The sequence below is a fragment of the Arachis stenosperma genome, chromosome 2 (genome assembly GCF_014773155.1).
Source record: "Arachis stenosperma cultivar V10309 chromosome 2, arast.V10309.gnm1.PFL2, whole genome shotgun sequence".
Classification (NCBI taxonomy): domain Eukaryota; kingdom Viridiplantae; phylum Streptophyta; class Magnoliopsida; order Fabales; family Fabaceae; genus Arachis; species Arachis stenosperma.
Window position 1 is genome coordinate 10,595,984 of NC_080378.1, and position 17,821 is coordinate 10,613,804.

Sequence of the window (17,821 nt, forward strand, 5' to 3'; positions counted from 1 at the left end):
TTGAAGAGAAAAGGGGATTCGAACTCATTAGTTCATACACACTCATTAGGATTAGTTTAGAGGTAGTTTCTAGAGAGAGAAGCTCTCTCTTCTCTCTAGAATTAGGATTAGGATTAGGTTTAGTTCTTAGATCTAGGTTTTAATCTTTGCTTTCTCCTACTTCTACATTTCAATTCTATGTTGCTACATTCAATCTTCTTCTATTCTTTTGTTATAATTTCCTTTATGTTGTTCTTAGATTTTGTTGTAGATCTAGAATTGCTCCTTCTACATTCTTTCAATTCAATAAAAGGTAATTCTTAATAAATGTGTTTCCTTTGATTTGTTGTTGTTAATTCCTTGTAATTGAGTAGTGTAGATTTCCTTTTCTTGCAATTTACTATGCTTTTCTTTTATGCCTTCCAAGTGTTTGATGAAATGCTTGGTTGGATTTTAGAGTAGAATTTTATACTATTGGCTTGGAAAGGTAACTTAGGAACTCTTGAGTTACTAATGTCCAAGTGATTGATGATTGGGAGCCATTGACTCTAGTTCTCACTAATTGAATTGGTGGAGAGTTAGGACTTATGGACTAGGATTGATATAGCTCATTTCACTTTCCTTTACTACTAGTTAGAGGATGATTTAATGGGATTAATCCTTGCCAATTCTCATATTGTGGTTAGTGATTAGGATAGAGATCCTTGACTACCAACCCTTGCCAAGACCTTTTTAGCCATTAGTTTACTTTCTTGCCATTTATCTTTCATGCCTCTTATCAAAACCCCAAAAATAAATCACAACCAATAACAAGACACTTTATTGTAATTCCTAGGGAGAACGACCCGAGGTTTCAATACTTCGGTTTATAAATTTAGGAGTTTGTTACTTGTGACAAACAATCTTTTGTATGAAAGGATTATTGTTTGGTTTAGAAACTATACTTTACAACGAGATTTCATTTGGAAAATTCTAAACCGTAAAAAATCCAATTCGTCAAAATGGCGCCGTTGCCGGGGAATTGCAATGGTGTTATGTTATTGGTTATTGTATATATGTGAATAGTGTAAATATCTTGCTCTTTGCTTTATTTGCTAGTTGTAGAATTTTATTTCTCTTGTTTTCTATTATCTTTTGATTTTTGTTTTCTCTTTCCACTATGAATTCTCATACTGGCTATGAGTGTAGTTACAACTATGTTGTAAGAAGTGGAGATTACAATGAAGAAATGTATCAAGGATGGGATAATCAAAGGTGGGAGGAGCCATATGCTTATGATCAATCCTCATGGCAACAACCTCCACCAATGCACTATGAAGAAGAGCCATTCTATGATGCATACCAATCCAATGGCTATGGTGAATCTCCTTGTGACTTTCAAGAACCACCACCATATGCCTATGAGTCATATCCTCAACATGAACCTCAACCACACTCTCAAGCCTATTTTCACCAAACACCTCCATATGACCATGATTCATATCCACTACACCAACCACCTTTTGAACCATATGAGCCATACATGGAACCATAATTCCAAGATTACTACTCCCAAGAACCACCTCAATACACACCACCACCTTACCAAGAAGAACCACCTTCCTATAATGAACCCTTTCTCCAAGACAATGAACCCTCTTATCCACTCCAATCTTCAATGGATGAAATCCTTAGCCTTATACTTCAAGGGCAAGGAGAAATGCAAAGGGAGACACTAGAATTTATGGCTACTTTGACCAAGGTAGTAAGCAATTTAGTCTCCCAATATTTGAGTACTCAAGGCACTCCCATGGTTACATGTGGAGAATCAATTGAAAAGCATAGCATGAAGGAGAGATTGGAAACTCCGGTGGAGAGTGAGGAATGCTACTTTGTGTTAGAACAATTGGAGGAACCTATGGCCATTGAAGAAGGGGAAGAAGTGGTTGAAGACTTAGGAGATGCGGAACCCTCTTGGGAACTTAGAATTGAAGAAAACCCCTCCAAGAAGATTGAATTTGATGTTGAGGAGGAAAGTGCACAACCTCCAAAACAATTTTTGAATGAAGACTTGGAAGAAATGAAGCAAGAATTGAGTTCCCTTGGTGATGAAGATCATGCATCCAACTTTCTTGGTGGAAAATCCTTTAAATTTGAAGAACCTTCTCCCAATAAATTTGAAAGTGATGTGGAGGTAGATTTCTCTCGTCCTCCAATTTATGATTTGAGTGATGGAGAAGAGCTAGATGAAAATGATGAACAAAGGATTGAAAATGAAGAAGTTTATGAAGAGGTGGAAATTGACAAGGAAGAATACAAGGGAGTAGAGCTCGCTAGCACATTGGAGATACCTCTTCCCAAGCCACCACCATCTATCTTTTCATTCAAGTGGGTAAATTCTTTATACTTAAGCTTTATTATTCCCCTTGAATATGGTTTGCTTAAGACGGATGGTCAACTAAGACATATTTGTGGCTTTAAGAGTAAAAAGAAGATGGTTAGTGGTTTGAAATATCATTCTAGGTTCGTCATGGTTGCATACTCAAAGCTTAATTGTAAGAGTTGGTGTAGAACTAGATTGCTTGGGTCTAGAAGGATGTTTGGTCACTCTATTGAGAATTCACCTTGCTCACCACCCACATGGATTAATGATAATCAACTTGGAGATGGGTGTGAAGACAAAATATGGGATCCGGGAACACATGAGGATCAACATTGGGAGCCCATGGTTTGTGAAGAACTCCATCAAAGCTTGGAGATATTAATCTTGAATGATGGAGCTTATTGGAAGTCCAAGCATTGGTGGAAGTTCCAAGATGAATACAAGCACAAGCCACCTTGAGAGGAGCTCCCCATAAGTCCAACTTAAGGACAATAAACAAACGTGCTAGGTGGGAGACACCCCACCATGGTAACTTCTTTTCATTTTTCTCTTTTTGTACATATTGGTAGAATTAGTTTAAATTCTTGTTTTGATTGTTTTAATGGGTCTAATTGGTAGTTTAGTATGTCAAATAAGGTTTGATGGTATTGTGGTAGCCGTTTGGAGGTCTAGAATGCTTAGATTGGTGCAAAAACATAGAAAAAAAATATTTTGAAAAACAGAGCGCCATCCACGCGTACGCGCACTGCGTGCGTACGCGTACATTGAGCATTTTTAACCACCCACGCGAGCGCGCCGTGCGCGCGTGCGCGTCGGTTGAGAAGTTCCACCTTCCATGCATTAACCCGAGAGTTAGGCCTGCACGGTGCGAAAACTGGGCCTAAGGCATAATTCAATTCGCGCGTACGCACATCTGACGCGTACGCGCCCTTTTGGCAACTTGCCGTTTGACGCGCAAGCACACTATGCGCGCGCGCGCCGATAATGCCTTCTGCTCTCCTGGTACATTTTCCAGAGAGTTACGCCCATGCTACGCCAACGTTGTGCCTTTGGCACAACCCCACCCGCGCGCCCGCGTACATGACGCGTACGCGCAACTCTCGGAATAAACCATCGACGCGGACGCACTATGTGCGCGCACGCGTCGCGTCCATTACACCACCATCCACTCCTTTTCTTCTCCTCTTTCCATTTCTTTCCTTCCCCTTTCTTCTTCCCTCCTCCTACCCCTCATCCAACACTTCCAAACACCATTGATAACCATTTATTTTAGTTAGTTAATTAGTTAATTGGCTAGTTAATTAGTTAGTTTTAGTTTAGTTTTCATTTTATTTTCTCTCTTTTCATTACAAGTGTTGGATTATTGACTTTGTTTACTACACATTGTTGCCTCCTTATTGCCTAAATGCTAATTTAGCATTAATGTTTTTAGATAATCTTTGTTGGATCCTATGATTGAGGTTATATTTTGCTACTTGGTCTTGAGTTTTTCATGCTTATTTTTTGAAAAATACCAAGTGATGAGAATTGCCTTCGAGCTTGTAACTCTTCTTGAATTACATGATTTGGCCACCATGTGATTTGAGCCTTATTTTGTGATTAGGCAACCTCTTGATGGATGATGTTGTGCATTTACCTTAATGTATTATATTTTATGATTAGAGGCATCCATATGTGTTTGGCTTGAATGCTTTCATTCTTCTTTAATGCTTGTTTTACCTTACAAGTTCACTTAAAGCATCTCAAGCATACTAGAATGAGTAAAGTGCATGCTTCTTTTGTGACATAACTTTTATGCTAATGTGTGTTCTAAACCGCGCAATTTAGAATTCACACACTTATTTGTCATTAATGTCACACTAATTCACTCACTCAATTCTAGTGATTTACCTCATTCCAACAATTATGCTTCCTTGCTTTTGTATTACCCTACCTTATGGTGTTATATTTTTGTTTTTCATGATGAATGCACCACAAGTAATAACGGAAGCAAGACTAAGAACACGTAGCAATCCGGAGAGTCGTCGTACCCCCTTGCTCATCTTTGAGTGCACCGAGGACGGTGCAAACTTTTAAGTGTGGGGAGGTCGTCCGACCGTTCGGCGATCTTGGGTGACAAGTTTCTAATCCCAACACTTTTGCATTTTATTCTAGGATTTTAGGATTTTTACTTGCATTTTCTTGTTTTTGCATACATATACACAATAAGCTTAGTCAAAATAATGAAAATTTTCAAGATTTCTATCTATAGGGCACCTTAATTGATTTGAGTGAAAACTTTTCATAGAACTTGCTTGAAATATATATATATATATTGTGGATCATATTTTTGAGCTAAGAACACAAGCAAGTGAGATTTGAGCCTAATGGTGTGGTTACATCTTATAACCACTTATTTTCCTTCTTGTGTGCATTATTCTCTTCCTATGATTGTAATCTTTGATTTGTTTGATTCTTTATGTCCATTATTTTGTGTATTCATGCATTTATATGATTGAGGCCATCATTTCCTCAGCTCACTTACCCAAATAGTCTTACCTTTTATCTTCCCTTGTTAGCCAAGTTGAGCCTACGCTTAACCCACTTGTTCTTATTTTAGCACATTACAAGCCTTAAAGCGGAAAACAATAAATGTCCTTAATTTGGATCTTTGATTAGCTTAGGCTAGAGTGTGTGAGAATCATTCAAGTGTGGGAACCTTGGGACATTGGGTGAATAAAAGGGGTAGTTTTGTATTGTTATTGAAATTATTGGGAATTTAGTACATGCTCATGTATTGATAAATTATATAGACCTTATGCATTGATGTTCTTGTATATAATTTGAAAGAAAGAAAAAAAATGAAAAGAAAAAAAGAAAAGAAAAATAATATGGAAAAGAAAAAAATAGAAAAAGAAAGAGAAAAGAAGAAAAAGAAAGAATAAAAAGGGGACAAAATACCCCAAAGTAAAGTTTAATAAAATCAATGCATAAGTGTTGTGAAATGAAAAGAAAATACATGAGTATGTGAAAAAGTGAAAAATGGGTAGTTAGGTTAGAACTTAATTGTATAGGATGTCATAGGTTAGGTGGGAAGTTTAAGCTTATCAAAGATTCAAATTCCAAGCTCACTTAACCATATATGCATCCTACCTTGACCCTAGCCCCATTACAACCAAAGAAAAGACCTCATGATACTTGTATGCATGCATGAAATATATGTCGATTGTTAGAAGAAAAACAAATCTTAGAAAGAATGATTAGGAGAGAATTGAGTGAATCAACCCTAAACACTTGAGCAAATAGAGTGCAAACACTACCGGTGAGGGTTTGATGCTCAATTACATGTTTCCACCTATGATCATCTTTTCATGCAAGTTTGTAAAAATATTTAATAACTCAATTCAATTGTGGATTAGACTTGCTAGTCCTTAGCCCTTGTGCATATATGCTTCTTGAGAATTGATTTATTTTGACCAAGCAATTACATTCATTTAGATAGTTGCATGTAAGTAGATTGCATTTAGTTAGTTCCATTGAATAAATGCCATACCCTTTACTTCATTCTTGGTTTAAGCATGAGGACATGCTTGGTTTAAGTGTGGGGAGGTTGACAAACCCCGTTTTGACGGTTTATCTTGTATTGATTTTAAGAGATTTTTATCACCTTTTACCCACATTTATTCAATGAAATAGCATGGTTTTATGATTGTTTCCTTATTTGTGCTTAGATGTGAAAACATGCTTTTAGACCCTTAATTTGATGGTTTTAATCTCCCTCTAATTCCACTAGATGCCTTGATATGTTTGCTAGTGATTTCAGATTGAAAAGGGCTAGGAATGGATCAAAGGAGTAAAAAGGAAAGCATGCAAAGTGGAGAAATCATGAAAAGTCAAAGAAGTTGAACTCGCCCATGGACGCGCGCGCGCACCTGGCGCTTGCGCGCACCTGCGAATCACTCCATGGACGCGTACGCGTGCTGTGCGCGTACGCGTCAGTGTTGGTTTATGATTTTTAATGAAAACGTGGCCAACGAATTCTGAAGGGTTGTGGGGCCCAATCCCAACCAACTTTGGCGCCAAAGATGCTATTTAAAGCCAAGGATTGAAGAGAAAAGGGGATTCGAACTCATTAGTTCATACACACTCATTAGGATTAGTTTAGAGGTAGTTTCTAGAGAGAGAAGCTCTCTCTTCTCTCTAGAATTAGGATTAGGATTAGGTTTAGTTCTTAGATCTAGGTTTTAATCTTTGCTTTCTCCTACTTCTACATTTCAATTCTATGTTGCTACAGTCAATCTTCTTCTATTCTTTGGTTATAATTTCCTTTATGTTGTTCGTAGATTTTGTTGTAGATCTAGAATTGCTCCTTCTACATTCTTTCAATTCAATAAAAGGTAATTCTTAATAAATGTGTTTCCTTTGATTTGTTGTTGTTAATTCCTTGTAATTGAGTAGTGTAGATTTACTTTTCTTGCAATTTACTATGCTTTCCTTTTATGCCTTCCAAGTGTTTGATGAAATGCTTGGTTGGATTTTAGAGTAGAATTTTATACTATTGGCTTGGAAAGGTAACTTAGGAACTCTTGAGTTACTAATGTCCAAGTGATTGATGATTGGGAGCCATTGACTCTAGTTCTCACTAATTGAATTGGTGGAGAGTTAGGACTTATGGACTAGGATTGATATAGCTCATTTGACTTTCCTTTACTACTAGTTAGAGGATGATTTAATGGGATTAATCCTTGCCAATTCTCATATTGTGGTTAGTGATTAGGATAGAGATCCTTGACTACCAACCCTTGCCAAGACCTTTTTAGCCATTAGTTTACTTTCTTGCCATTTATCTTTCATGCCTCTTATCAAAACCCCAAAAATAAATCACAACCAATAACAAGACACTTTATTGTAATTCCTAGGGAGAACGACCCGAGGTTTCAATACTTCGGTTTATAAATTTAGGGGTTTGTTACTTGTGACAAACAATCTTTTGTATGAAAGGATTATTGTTTGGTTTAGAAACTATACTTTACAACGAGATTTCATTTGGAAAATTCTAAACCGTCAAAAATCCAATTCGTCAAAATGGCGCCGTTGCCGGGGAATTGCAATGGTGTTATGTTATTGGTTATTGTATATATGCGAATAGTGTAAATATCTTGCTCTTTGCTTTATTTGCTAGTTGTAGAATTTTATTTCTCTTGTTTTCTATTATCTTTTGATTTTTGTTTTCTCTTTCCACTATGAATTCTCATACTGGCTATGAGTGTAGTTACAACTATATTGTAAGAAGTGGAGATTACAATGAAGAAATGTATCAAGGATGGGATAATCAAAGGTGGGAGGAGCCATATGCTTATGATCAATCCTCATGGCAACAACCTCCACCAATGCACTATGAAGAAGAGCCATTCTATGATGCATACCAATCCAATGGCTATGGTGAATCTCCTTGTGACTTTCAAGAACCACGACCATATTCCTATGAGTCATATCCTCAACATGAACCTCAACCACACTCTCAAGCCTATTTTCACCAAACACCTCCATATGACCATGATTCATATCCACTACACCAACCACCTTTTGAACCATATGAGCCATACATGGAACCATAATTCCAAGATTACTACTCCCAAGAACCACCTCAATACACACCACCACCTTACCAAGAAGAACCACCTTCCTATAATGAACCCTTTCTCCAAGACAATGAACCCTCTTATCCACTCCAATCTTCAATGGATGAAATCCTTAGCCTTATACTTCAAAGGCAAGGAGAAATGCAAAGGGAGACACTAGAATTTATGGCTACTTTGACCAAGGTAGTAAGCAATTTAGTCTCCCAATATTTGAGTACTCAAGGCACTCCCATGGTTACATGTGGAGAATCAATTGAAAAGCATAGCATGAAGGAGAGATTGGAAACTCCGGTGGAGAGTGAGGAATGCTACTTTGTGTTAGAACAATTGGAGGAACCTATGGCCATTGAAGAAGGGGAAGAAGTGGTTGAAGACTTAGGAGATGCGGAACCCTCTTGGGAACTTAGAATTGAAGAAAACCCCTCCAAGAAGATTGAATTTGATGTTGAGGAGGAAAGTGCACAACCTCCAAAACAATTTTTGAATGAAGACTTGGAAGGAATGAAGCAAGAATTGAGTTCCCTTGGTGATGAAGATCATGCATCCAACTTTCTTGGTGGAAAATCCTTTAAATTTGAAGAACCTTCTCCCAATAAATTTGAAAGTGATGTGGAGGTAGATTTCTCTCGTCCTCCAATTTATGATTTGAGTGATGGAGAAGAGCTAGATGAAAATGATGAACAAAGGATTGAAAATGAAGAAGTTTATGAAGAGGTGGAAATTGACAAGGAAGAATACAAGGGAGTAGAGCTCGCTAGCACATTGGAGATACCTCTCCCCAAGCCACCACCATCTATCTTTTCATTCAAGTGGGTAAATTCTGTATACTTAAGCTTTATTATTCCCCTTGAATATGGTTTGCTTAAGACGGATGGTCAACTAAGACATATTTGTGGCTTTAAGAGTAAAAAGAAGATGGTTAGTGGTTTGAAATATCATTCTAGGTTCGTTATGGTTGCATACTCAAAGCTTAATTGTAAGAGTTGGTGTAGAACTAGATTGCTTGGGTCTAGAAGGATGTTTGGTCACTCTATTGAGAATTCACCTTGCTCACCACCCACATGGATTAATGATAATCAACTTGGAGATGGGTGTGAAGACAAAATATGGGATCCGGGAACACATGAGGATCAACATTGGGAGCCCATGGTTTGTGAAGAACTCCATCAAAGCTTGGAGATATTAATCTTGAATGATGGAGCTTATTGGAAGTCCAAGCATTGGTGGAAGTTCCAAGATGAATACAAGCACAAGCCACCTTGAGAGGAGCTCCCCATAAGTCCAACTTAAGGACAATAAACAAAAGTGCTAGGTAGGAGACACCCCACCATGGTAACTTCTTTTCATTTTTCTCTTTTTGTACATATTGGTAGAATTAGTTTAAATTCTTGTTTTGATTGTTTTAATGGGTCTAATTGGTAGTTTAGTATGTCAAATAAGGTTTGATGGTATTGTGGTAGCCGTTTGGAGGTCTAGAATGCTTAGATTGGTGCAAAAATATAGAAAAAAAATATTTTGAAAAACAGAGCGCCATCCACGCGTACGCGCACTGCGTGCGTACGCGTACATTGAGCATTTTTAACCACCCACGCGAGCGCGCCGTGCGCGCGTGCGCGTCGGTTGAGAAGTTCCACCTTCCATGCATTAACCCGAGAGTTAGGCCTGCACGGTGCGAAAACTGGGCCTAAGGCATAATTCAATTCGCGCGTACGCACATCTGACGCGTACGCGCCCTTTTGGCAACTTGCGGTTTGACGCGCAAGCACACTATGCGCGCGCGCGCCGATAATGCCTTCTGCTCTCCTGGTACATTTTCCAGAGAGTTACGCCCATGCTACGCCAACGTTGTGCCTTTGGCACAACCCCACCCGCGCGCCCGCGTACATGACGCGTACGCGCAACTCTCGGGTTTAGGGTTTAAAGCCACGGATTGAAGAGAAAAGGGGATTCGAACTCATTAGTTCATACACACTCATTAGGATTAGTTTAGAGGTAGTTTCTAGAGAGAGAAGCTCTCTCTTCTCTCTAGAATTAGGATTAGGATTAGGTAATTAGTTCTTAGATCTAGGTTTTAATCTTTGCTTTCTCCTACTTCTACATTTCAATTCTATGTTGCTACATTCAATCTTCTTCTATTCTTTTGTTATAATTTCCTTTATGTTGTTCTTAGATTTTGTTGTAGATCTAGAATTGCTCCTTCTACATTCTTTCAATTCAATAAAAGGTAATTCTTAATAAATGTGTTTCCTTTGATTTGTTGTTGTTAATTCCTTGTAATTGAGTAGTGTTGATTTACTTTTCTTGCAATTTACTATGCTTTCCTTTTATGCCTTCCAAGTGTTTGATGAAATGCTTGGTTGGATTTTAGAGTAGAATTTTATACTATTGGCTTGGAAAGGTAACTTAGGAACTCTTGAGTTACTAATGTCCAAGTGATTGATGATTGGGAGCCATTGACTCTAGTTCTCACTAATTGAATTGGTGGAGAGTTAGGACTTATGGACTAGGATTGATATAGCTCATTTGACTTTCCTTTACTACTAGTTAGAGGATGATTTAATGGGATTAATCCTTGCCAATTCTCATATTGTGGTTAGTGATTAGGATAGAGATCCTTGACTACCAACCCTTGCCAAGACCTTTTTAGCCATTAGTTTACTTTCTTACCATTTATCTTTCATGCCTCTTATCAAAACCCCATAAATAAATCACAACCAATAACAAGACACTTTATTGTAATTCCTAGGGAGAACGACCCGAGGTTTCAATACTTCGGTTTATAAATTTAGGGGTTTGTTACTTGTGACAAACAATCTTTTGTATGAAAGGATTATTGTTTGGTTTAGAAACTATACTTTACAACGAGATTTCATTTGGAAAATTCTAAACCGTCAAAAATCCAATTCGTCAAAAATCCAAGATCAAGTTGACAACCTTGGTGAAGAAATGTCACTGCAAATGGAATGTTGATCTCACTAAATCCAATGCTACTAGAGTGAGGCAGTTAACACTAGATGAGATAAATGGTACATATGTTGTATAGTATAAGAGGCTGCATAACCACTATCATGAATTGTTGAGGTGTAATTATGATCTTTTGTTCATCTTCAAGTTTACAGACCACTAGAGTTTGCACTAGAAAGACCACCATCGGGAAGGATATGAGACCAACTTTTGAGACTATACATCAGTTTGGATGCTTGCAAGAGGAGCTTCTTGGTGTGTAGGAGCATAGTTGGTCTTAATGGATGCTTCATCAAGACTCATTTTGGTGGACAACTACTGACAACTATGGATGGGATCTAAATGACCAAATATTACCAATTGCCTATGGTGTTGTAGAGGTAGAGACAAAGAATTCTTGGACTTGCTTTCTGACTCGCCTCTATGATGACTTGGAGTTGACAGAATAAGACAATGTATCTTCACATGTGACCAACAAAAAGTATTGTATCCTGGACTTTATTATATTCTTGGTCTGTGTCCTGTGTACTAATTGAATGATATTTTGTTTAACATTGTATTCTATTTAGGATCTAATACCAACATTTGATCAATTACTGCCTAGAATAGAGCACAAATTTTGTGTTAGGTATTTGTATAACAATTTCAGAAAAAGATTTCCAAGAATTCAGCTGAAGCTTATGATGTGGAGAGCTTCTAAAGCAACATATGTTCAATAATGGGAAAGGAGAATGAGTGACATTCACAAGCATGATCAGCAAGCCTATAATCACCTGGCAAAATTTTCCGCAAAATATTGGAGCAAGTCCAGGCTCTCTATTATCCCTAAATGTGATGCCCTGGTTAATAACTTGTGTGAATTCTTTAATTCTGTGATAGTAGAGGCTAGGAAAAAATCCATTGTATCTATGTTAAAAGACATTAGGGTGTACTTAATGAATACATGGACAGATAACAAGGAAAGCATAAACACTTACACAGATTCTGTTTTGCTAAAAATAAGAAGAAAATTGAAAAGGAATTAGATAAAGGTGATGAGTGGATAGTTGTATATACTCCGAGAGATAAGTATGAGGTGTATAGCACTCATGGCAATAGAGATAAATTTGTGGTAAATTTGAAAAATCATGAATACTCTTGTAGAAAGTTTCAACTGACAGGATACCCATTTGAACATGCAATGATTTGTATAAGTAAAATGTGTTTTCAAGTAAATGACTATGTGAATAAATGTTATCTTGAAGACACATATGTTAGTTGTTATTACCAACATGTGATATATTGTGTGAATGGTCCTAATCTCTGGGAAATGAACACAATATGATGATGTGCTGGCCCTAGTGTTTAAAAAACCTATTAGAAGGCCTAAGAAAAGTAGGAACAAGAGTGGTAATGAGATCTCAAGTAATGGACCACAATTAACATTGTCTAGAGAGGAGCAACAACAAAAGTGTTCATATTGTTTTCGTTTAGGCCATAACAAGAGAACACGTCCAAAGAAAAGAAAAGTTGAAGTTGCAGCTGAAAAGGTATCTCAATTACTCTTTCATGTATATAATTTGATTTTAGGTTAAGTATGATTTTGGTCATTAATGTAGAGGCCGAAATTTTATTTTGTCTCTGGCCTTTTTTTCGCTAAAAAATTGTCCCGAAGGTTTAACTTAGTTTTAAAACCATCTTTTGGACCAAAATACTCCTTCCCCTTCTTCCCCAAAATCAAGCACAAGTACAAGCAGTAGCAGAACCAGAACTAGAACCAGAAGCAACAACAACAATGAATCAACAATGTAATCAAGCAGAAGTAGGAGCAGAACAACAACAACAATAACAATGAATCAACAATGTAATCAAGCAGAAGCAGGAACAGGAGCAGAAACAGAAGCAGGAGCAGAACAACAACAACAACAATAATGAAACAATGTAATCAATCAGAAGTAAAAGCAACCAGAAGCAACAATAATTAGAAATCAATAACATAATAGAAGCAGAAACAGAAGCCAGCGAGCCACCCGAAATTGCCATCATAGCGCCACAACCCTTTTCTTCTTCTCTCTTCGTGCTACCGTAGCGCCACCATCATAGCGCGACCTTTTCTCCTCCCTCGACTCACCACTGAAGCCTTCCCTTGTTCTCGCCTCGAACCAGAACCCACCGCCATCGAGCACCTTCACCGAGCCTAGAGGAGTGGCGGTGAGATCCAGTGACCGGACGACGACGAGTAGCGGCAGTGGTGGCTCTTCACCCTTCCCCCCTCTTCTTCCTGAACCAACCCCCCAAATTCGTTCCCCCTTATTCAACGTTTTTATTTTTTTTTTTAGTTAGGGGTATTTTTGGAATAAAAATAAAAAATTTGATAAAAATGACAATTTTAAAACAAACTGGAACCTTCGAGACTATTTTGTGGCCAAAAAAAGGTCAGAGACGAAATAAATTTTCGGCCTCTATGTTAGGGTCCAAAATCATATTTAACCCTTTGATCTTCTATGATTGTATGATAGAAAGCTACTGCTAATGTTGTTTCTTCTTCTTTGATCTTGTTTGTTTGTATGATAGATATGCAAAGACTCAGCTACTAGGGCAATTCTGAAATCAATCGGGAGGACAGATGTCACAAAGGCATTGCAAAAGGGAGAGATATCAACTCAGAAAAAAACTTCAACACAGCCTCCTAAGAGGAAGAGCACAACACAAGAACCTTGCTCCCAACAGTCACAAACCTCCTCAAAGAAGTCCAAGTGTGCAACAAGTATCCGTCAGTCCTAAACATCTTCCCTATCTCAGCAAAACCCATCCAAGAGAGTGCTCAAGTATATGACAAAAACACTTCCGAGGACTTAGAAGAATGTTGCATGATATACATAGGAACTCTATCTTTTAGTTTACTTTATTGTTTTCTATTCTAAAGAGCTACATATGAAACTTTGTATTTTGGTTTAGAAACTATGTTTGTTTCTCTATTGTCAAGAGCCACATATGAAATCCTATGTTTTTTTTAGATTCTCTGTGTCATTTTGGTAAATGTAAGGACCAACTGAATTAGTACTCTATGTTTTGGTTTCAAATGGTTATGAAATGGAAAATTGATACATTGTCAGTTTGTAGGTAAATTGCCAAATTTTGTTTCATATGTTGGTCTTGTGTTAATTAATCCTGACATTCTATTTTACAATATGAATCACAAATTGATATAAAAAAGGATCACATCATTTCTCAGTTCTTCATCAAAAGGGTGTACAAATTCATGTTGCTAAACCACATAGCCCTTGTGCTATACATTACACTTTTCCAAAATAAAATCCCAAATCCCGTAGACCTAAACATTCTGTCCTTCAAAGCCATTAGTTCACATGTATGGTAGCCTCATGTGCCTAACACTTGTGACTCTTTTGTATAGTAAGAAAAATGTCATCATTCACCCAACAATCTCCAAATAAAGCAAATGCTACCATGAATTTCTTCTTAGCATAGTACACTTTCTCCTTCAAAACAGAGACTGTGCTCTTCATTCTTGTAGTGTGTAGGTCTTCTCCAGCATCAACGACGTTTGGAGCACAGGTCTTTCACCACAAAACCATGTCATCCTTCTCCTTCGACCCTTGTTGCTGCATGAAGATTGGAAAGTCATTTTCGTTGATAACAACACAAATACCAAATGAAGGTGGTGATAGGTTTAAACCCTACCTGTGCAGCAATTAGGACCGTCTATGGTGAAGAAGATAACGGCAGCCACCCCTCTTTTATTTTCCTGTACATTTTTTATTTTTATTTAATCTTTTTACTTTTTTGTCTCCATGATAGTGTTAAACAGTTGTGTCACGTTGGCTTCTTAACAGTCAAGTAGGATGCTCTGTTAACTATTGACTGTTAAAGTTAACAGTAGAACTATATTGAATTATTGATACCATTTTAAACTATTTGGAACTAAAATAATAATACGTTTAAAACGTTAGAAAATAATTTATGACTTTGATCAAATATTGGGGAACAATATAATATTTCATACTATGAAACAATTAGTTTAATTTTTTTTAAAAAATTAATTGATTCATTTAAAAATTTAATTGGGACCCTCACCTTACTCTCTTTCATTTTTCTATATAATATTTGACAGATATACTCCACTACTCCTCATCCATATAGTACTTACTTAAATAGTTAAATACTACATTTTACAGCGATAGCCCAACAAAAACAATAATATAATACAGCACATATATTTTAATCTTTTGATTTGGCTGCAATATATACAATATCACTTCAAGGGAAAATGGGAAATGCTCACCAACTCCGCACATCCCCGTGCTCTGTGCTTTGAAGTGATTACAGATAGGATTAGGATATATTTAGCCTTTCTTACACTCCTACTCACAAAAAAAATAAAAAAATGTTTGGTTGTCTTCGTAATGATGAAGCATAGATTAACTTCATGACGTGATCGTCATCCATCTACAGATCTACCTGAAGTGGAGGTTTGTTCCAGCAGCCTACTCTATATTCATATAATTTGTCTATACATACTCTTATATTGTTTAGCAAGTGAAAGTTTACTCTCTGATGATCAATTTAAACATACTGCCTGTAGTTTCATTTTCCCATAGTTTTGATTATTTAAACATACTAAGCAAGCATGCTAAGTGGGGAGATTATAGCTAGGATGACCACACATAATAATTAAAGTGACAGATAAAAGCAGAAATGAAAGAAATAATTCTTAATATTACTATATATTTTGAAATTATAAATAAATATGGTGGAAATTCAGGTGCAGTCGACTTTACGCGAAGTTGGTACCTGAAAATTGTTAGATGATTTGACTGATTTGACTAAATTTTTATCTAACCGCTCTCAAGTATCAACTTCACATGAAGTTGACTTCACCTGAATTTTTACCAATAAATATTTAGTTTGAAACTTGAACTTGTTAAAGATAATTACTTTGGTATCATTGGAAAATTAGAAAGTAAATCATCCTTTCTTATATATTATTGTATAGGAAGTCTAATTGTATATATATCTAACACATAAAATAATTTTTTGCATATTTTATTTAAATATAAAATATTATATTTAAATTAAACTTAAATAAATAACTTATTCTATCATTTCTGTTCTTAATAGAATTATAAAACTTGTGAAATATTTGATTGAAAAATAAGTAGCAAGTCATTGTTATCAAATCTGGATCCAAGACTGAAAAATCAATAAACCATACCTCTGGTGGATTATAGCATTGTTTTAAGTCACCGGTCTGAACCGGCCTGAGCTACTATGGTCGAACCGAACAGATCACTGCATGTAAGAATAAGACTCGTTTACTGATGTTATGCTGATATGATAGTGTGAGTGTGGCCAATTAAGTGAAATGTATTTGCTGTCGTGTCTAAAAGTTATTATCTAATTATCAAAAAAATTAAATAATTAATTTTAAATTAAAAAGTTTAAAAGTTGACAAATTTTAAATATTTAAAAATTATAAAAAATAAAGTGAATATCCCTTCCGACTCTTGATAATTACTTCGAAAGGACAACGAGATCTCCAAGAAAAAAAATACCCAATCCGGCTCTTGATATTTTTTTTTGGAATTGATTATTTCATGTGCCAAAAAAAATAACTTAAATTTTTTTTTTTGCACAAGGACCTCGTTATCTTTTTAAAATAATTATCAAGAACCGAGCTGGATTTTTTTTTTTGTTAAGGGACTCGTTATCTTTCGAGATAATTATTGATTTTAGATTTTATTCTAAATAACTTAAGTAAAAATTAGACAATAAATAAAAAAGACACTATAAAATTAGCCTTAACTACAAATTAGACATGATAGGATTCAAACTTAGTTCTCAAAGGCGGAATTTTAGTATGCACATACTTATAGTAATTACGATGAATATGTAAGTATTATTAAAATTAAAATAATATTTTTTTATATTTTAGTAATACTTATCTTTAACAATATTTTTTTAAAAAAATATTATTAAATAATAAAAAATTATTTTAATTTTAACAATAATTTTTAAAATACTATAACAAATAATTATTGTAACATAAATATACTAGAATAATTCTTCTTATTATATATGCTAGTTTTTTTTTAAAATATATTGTCTAAGTTAAATTTAAATATCTTTCAAATGGTTAATTAATTAATTAATTTGATATTATCAGTTTAACTATTAATTTATTTATTGAACCATTAATTCAGTAATTTAGTATTTTAATCGGTTCGATTGAAGAGTCAGTACTTGTCTCGCTCATGGGGCTTCTTTGTTTTTCTTTTTCAGGGTCAACTCTCTTGTTTAAGGGTTGTTTGTGAGTTTAAAGTGTGGATTAGCGGGCTTCTATATTCAACGGTAAGATTTATCTTTGATTTTGAGTTGTATTATATGTTTTGTTATTGGTGGAAATTCAGGTGTAATCAACTTTACGTAAAGTTAATAGCTGAGAGCCGTTAGATGAAAATTTAGTCAAATCAGTCAAATCATCTAACAATTTTCATCTATCAACTTCACGTGAAGTCGATTGCACTTGAGTTTTCACTTTCATTGTTACTTATTACATCATACGTACCATTACACCCTATTCTTTTTTATAATAAAAATTATTAACATGATTTTAATATAAGGAAACAAATTTAATACTAGGATGTACTATATATTACTTTTTTATTTTTATGTTTGTGACCATATTTAATACTAGGATGTACTATATATTACTTTTTTATTTTTATGTTTGTGACCATATTAAATGTTCATTTTCTTTTAAGGAATGATAACATATTAACATTGTGTGTACAAAATAACAAAGGATGAAAAAGAAATAAACAAACAAAAAGGAAGAAAGATAAGATACCGGTATTTTAGGTACATTTAAAACTTTCCAGCATATGTTGATTGATGA

The 17,821-nt window shown here is 35.6% G+C and overlaps 1 protein-coding gene across 2 annotated transcripts in view; it reads left to right on the forward strand.

Moving 5' to 3' along the window:
* Positions 1 to 15,178: 15,178 nt before the first annotated feature.
* The window catches only part of LOC130960509 (uncharacterized), a 32,927-nt gene continuing 30,284 nt past the window's right edge, over positions 15,179 to 17,821 (forward strand). For both annotated transcript variants that reach the window (XM_057885923.1, XM_057885922.1), the window contains exons 1-2: positions 15,179 to 15,395; positions 17,206 to 17,274. The gene's annotated coding sequence lies outside the window, so the exon portion shown is untranslated. The remainder of the gene's footprint in view (positions 15,396 to 17,205; positions 17,275 to 17,821) is intronic.